At 29.9% G+C, this 5,212-nt stretch overlaps 1 long non-coding RNA gene across 1 annotated transcript; it reads left to right on the plus strand.

Moving 5' to 3' along the window:
- Positions 1 to 1,638: 1,638 nt before the first annotated feature.
- On the plus strand, positions 1,639 to 3,614 carry LOC106464608. The gene is made up of 3 exons (XR_001291149.2): positions 1,639 to 1,771; positions 2,346 to 2,388; positions 3,533 to 3,614. It is a non-coding gene; the product is annotated as an uncharacterized LOC106464608 (long non-coding RNA).
- Positions 3,615 to 5,212: the final 1,598 nt, after the last annotated feature.

Raw genomic sequence — 5,212 nt, forward strand, 5'->3', positions numbered from 1 at the left:
GCTTCCTCCTTTGAAGGTTGAAGAAGCCACAATTAAAGTTGGAGAAGAGGAAGAACCAGTTTTGGACTCAAATTTGTTTGAGGAACCTGACTTCAAGGGAAGAAGACTCCTTATGACCACCAACAATCTGAGGTTACTGATCTTCCCATGACCCAGCACTATATCAACTTCCAAAATGGTCAGGGCCTGTAGTGCAGAATGGAAATGGGAAGTTCTCAAAAATGAGCAGCCCAGAGATCCTAGTAGAATGCCTAGATGTCAACTGATTCATTGCTATAGTTGGCATATATATGGACTTGCAGATAGTTGACAATTTAGTTTGAGAAATTTCCACACGGGAACACTAACTGCTCGGGTCACGTGATTAGATGTTCCACCATCGCTACTATTACAAACCCTGATGGGGAAGCAAGCAACCCTAGTTAGAGTTGAGGCTAATGGAATGGACTTTTACATGAATATTAAGTCTGTTTAAACCAGTGGAGTTTTGAAACTTGCAAATGCTAGGCTTATTTAAGTATTATAATTAATTCAGAAGTGAGCAAACGCTAGTGTAAATTTTGAGTATTTAGTCTCAAAATTGAGTCTGTCACCTGGTCGGTATCTATAATAGAGGTGATGCAGAAGTACATGTTAAAAGGTAAATCAAGTATTTAATTTTGGTTATGAACCTTGAAACAATGTTATCTTGCTGCTGGGTCAGGTGGTTAGGGGGTTGCTTGCTTCGCAATATGTGGGTTTGAATCCCAGTCTTGCCAAATATGCTCGCCCTTCTGCTGTGGGGGCATTATAATGTGACGGTCAATATATAACTTTGTATAACTTTTTTTTATTGACTGCATTCTTCTGGTTTAAAATGTGTTTCAAACATTATTGCATAGGATGATAAACTTATGTGGGAATCTCTCTGAATTGAAGATGAAAACCTTAAAAACATCTGATGCTGTTATATTTTTTAATATATTTTTTTTGTATGCTATTATATTCTGTAACATATTTTTTGTTTCCTTAAGGTAATAAATGAAGTGGCAGGTTTTAAAGTTACATGGAGTAGGCCTCAGAAAAATTTATTAGCAAATTAGATCATGTCGTAGGTAGGATTGGAAAGTGGTTCCTGAATTTTCATAGATTGCTCTTTAGCCCCCCCACATAAGATTCAGAATATCTATGACAAAATTATAGAATATTTTACAATGTATTTCGTAGTTTTCTATGGAGTGGACAAAAAAAAAAAAATCTAGAAGAGACTGCTCAAGAACAAATATCCAAATTCTTACAAATTCCTTATACAATTCAGAACTTAAAGCTTATACAATATTAAAATTTGATTTATTATCCATGGTTTGACGTGAAGTATAAAGAACTTAAAGCTTATACAATATTAAAATTTGATTTATTATCCATGGTTTGACGTGAAGTATAAAGAACTTAAAGCTTATACAATATTAAAATTTGATTTATTATCCATGGTTTGACGTGAAGTATAAAGAACTTAAAGCTTATACAATATTAAAATTTGATTTGACGTGAATTATCTGAGTTTAAAATTAATGCTAGTTACGTTTGACCCAAGATGATTCATGCACCATTCTGAAGGTTTTTGGAGATAACCTAACCACTGATTCTTTCTGAGGTCTTGTTTTAATTTTTGTTTGTTTGGGCATTGTGTAAGTAGGTGAGCTTTAATACGGTCATTCCTTGTATTTTATTTAGATAATGACTTGAACACAATACCTGTGGACTCTGCAGACAAATGATACCAATTAAACAGGTTTGTTTTGCTACAGTATTTTTAATTTGATATATCAAACTTCACAGAACAATTTTATCTTTGTTACAAAATTGTTCTTAAATTAAAGGGTACTCCAAGTGAATAACTTTATGGTGAAAACAAAAATTGTAGGAGTTTTTTTTTTTAACTTTAGTATCATTTTGCTAAATTTTAAATTATACCATGTTAGTTGTTTAAATGAAACAAATATAAAAAATTGTGTAGGAATGTGTTTACTGGTTCTATAATTTTATGGTTGAATGTTCTGAAAAAATTGTGGTAGGGTCAGATTATTAATTCTAGCACTGTCGGGGTAATCTTGAACTTGATGTACAGTTAAGATCTGTAGTTAGTGTAATTTGTATTAAAGATTGTATCTTTTCTGTACTTTTCTTTTGTTTGATTTAAATAGTATACTTTGTGTTAACCTGAGCATAAAAGATGATGACTCCATTTGAACTCTCTCACTGATACTAGTGAAGATAAACAGATTCTGATAAATGCTTATTTTACAAACTGTAGATGATTTATTATTACTGTTATTCCAATATTTATCAAAATTTTCTTGCTGTAGGGTTTGACAGGAGAATAGTGACACAAGCTTCCTTTTAAGCAAGGTGAGTTAGTCTCGTGTGGTATAAGATAGGTGATTTGATAGTGACTTTTTTGTTGATATGTTTAAAAATTTGTCAAAATGTTGATTGTTTTCCCTATCCCGTGTGACTTAATGTACTCTAGATATCATTATTATTATTATTATTATTATATGTACAAAGTGGACTTAGATGTAAATGTTTGAGTTAATTCTTAACATTTTGGCTATTGTCTTCTACATTTTTTAGAAATTAATGTTACTCCTGTAATGGTACATGCCAAAAATATTACTAATGGATCGAATTGTTTAAGATATAATAATGCTACTGAAAGTATGTAGAAAAAAGGTTGACCAATAGGTATTATAAATTAGCTTAAAGCTTTTTTTTAATGATTTAAAAGCCTGTTAAACTGTCTGTAATCTGTTGTATGCTCTTCTATGATTGGAAAGTTTTTATTGTTTTAATATAACGTGTTTGTTATGAGGTAGTGATAATAGTTTGTATTTTTTTTTTTTTTTCTTGCATGTTTAGATTGTTATAGAAGTGGATAAATTCCTTCTAGATTCTAATGTCCACTAACATTTATCGTAGCTTAAAGCTGGAATTTTTAAAATTCCTGGAGGGTTAAACAAGTGAAACTTTTCTATGAAACCAAATGTACTTGTGACGTTTAAAATATATGGTTTCATTCCTTTATAAGAATGGTCACAATGCAGTGTCTTAGCTATAAAATATGCATTTGTATGATTTAAATTTATATACTTTTAAGATAACTCGTTAAGGTAAACTGGATATTTGGGAGGTTAATAGAATTACTAACGAACTTCAGTATTCTCTTGTCATAGTTGAAGTATATGAAGTGGAAACATTTGTTAGCTATGTTAGTTTGGCAGTGTACTTGTATAGCTTAACTACTGATGGAGAGCAGAACATTAAATTTGTTAGTGTAAATATCTGGTATTTAAAATGTAATTGATAAAATCAACAGTTGTTCAGTCATTACTTTATTGCTTTGACCAAGGATGACTATTTGCTACTCTTGACTTTTGAGTGATGAGTTCTACCACCACTTAATAATTAAACTGAGGTCGTAGTGCAAGATAAACAGTAAGATAAGTTCCCATAAAATATTGTAATCTACAATATTATTGTATTTCTTATTCAGGTATTTCGGAAGAGGGGGCAAGACCATTTTTTTTAAAGGTAAAAACATTGAGACTTGCTAGTGTTAAATAAAACATGGATGTTTTCTGATCTTTTAATGTTAATCTTTCAACATGATGATTGCACATTATTTTTTGTTGCATTATTTTTTATGCAGTGACTTTTTAATTTCATGCTATATACCAACTTTATATCATTTGCTTTTTAGTTTAAAGAATTTAAAAATGTAATGCTAGTCAATCATCATGTATGCATCATTCTAAAAAAAAATTTGCATCAATTATCCATGATACTGTACTGTTAGCTTATAGAAGATATTAAAACATTGGAAGAGAATAAGCCATGTTAGATTTATAAAGCAAATGATGTTAAAAGTTTCAGCTCAAATAGGCAAAAACAAGCACGTAAGGCCAAACATTGATACTAAGTTAGGTAAGAAAAGTCTCGTAAATTTATACTTCACATCAAACCATAGATAATAAATCAAATTTAATATTGTATAAGTTTTAAGTTCTTTGTATACGACACTCTGTGAGTGTAAAGTTGTGAGTTTTTATAGATTTTATAATACTTTTTATTACATACCTTCCTGTGAAAAGATTGAAATAATGATACATCATATAGTCTTGTATATCCTGTGATATTTATTGTTATAGGTGTGATATAATCTGCACCATAAATATAAAGTCACTTGTAATATAATTAATTTTGTAACAAATTATAATGTGGTGGTATTGACTTGGCTCATTAGGGATAAAAGTTTCTAGAACTGCCAGGTTAAATGGACTAATTTAGTTTTTCTTTAAAATTATGAATTTAAACTGTGTAATTAAAACAACCATTGATTGAATAGTCTATAAATTACTTATGTGGGAGTGGGGGTGAATTTGATATAGTTGTAAATTTTAAAGCTAATATTTTCTTTTTTAGGGTCTTTTTCTTCCTTCGTAAGAGTTTAGTAACAACGTTCTTTTGGAAGTATCTGATATTGATCAAAGAAGGTGAGGTTTTTGTTTGATTTTAATAGTTTTAGTAATTCCAATTATTAATTTTCTTGTAGTAACACGTTAATTAAAATTGCATGTGATGATAAATAGGGGCCAAATGATTGTTGATGATTTCAGTTGAACTCTCTCTTCCTGACTGCATGTGCAACTGTAAAAAATGTTGATAAAAATTTTGAACAGTACCTGACCCTTGCATTTCTGTTTCAGATAACTTCTTCGGCTCTAAATGTCCTGTTTGAACCGTTGCAGTTATTATTTGCAATTAAAACTATTACAAAAGCAAGTTGTATAATATATATTCTTAATAAAACAAATTATTTGGCTAAATAATTAATTTTAATCTCATCTTTATACCACAACATGTAGTGTCATAAGAAACTTGTTACATGTACAGTTAACCAAAATATTATATATACATAAAAAAACAGACATGAATCAATAACAATTTCACACGTAATTATTTTCACAAAAAGCCAATTAAAAACTAACCAGGTTAATTTATAGTTAATGCTCAAGTTTCAACCAAAACTAACAAACACAAGACAAGTAATTATAAACACACCTTCTGAATCTTACACTATTTTATATACATATAAAAATTAGTTAGGTGTGTCATGACTGCAGTACGTTATTAACAGCCTTTTAACATCTCGAACATAGAAAAGCAGCTACTA

Source organism: Limulus polyphemus, unplaced genomic scaffold, assembly GCF_000517525.1.
Source record: "Limulus polyphemus unplaced genomic scaffold, Limulus_polyphemus-2.1.2 Scaffold1700, whole genome shotgun sequence".
Lineage (NCBI taxonomy): Eukaryota > Metazoa > Arthropoda > Merostomata > Xiphosura > Limulidae > Limulus > Limulus polyphemus.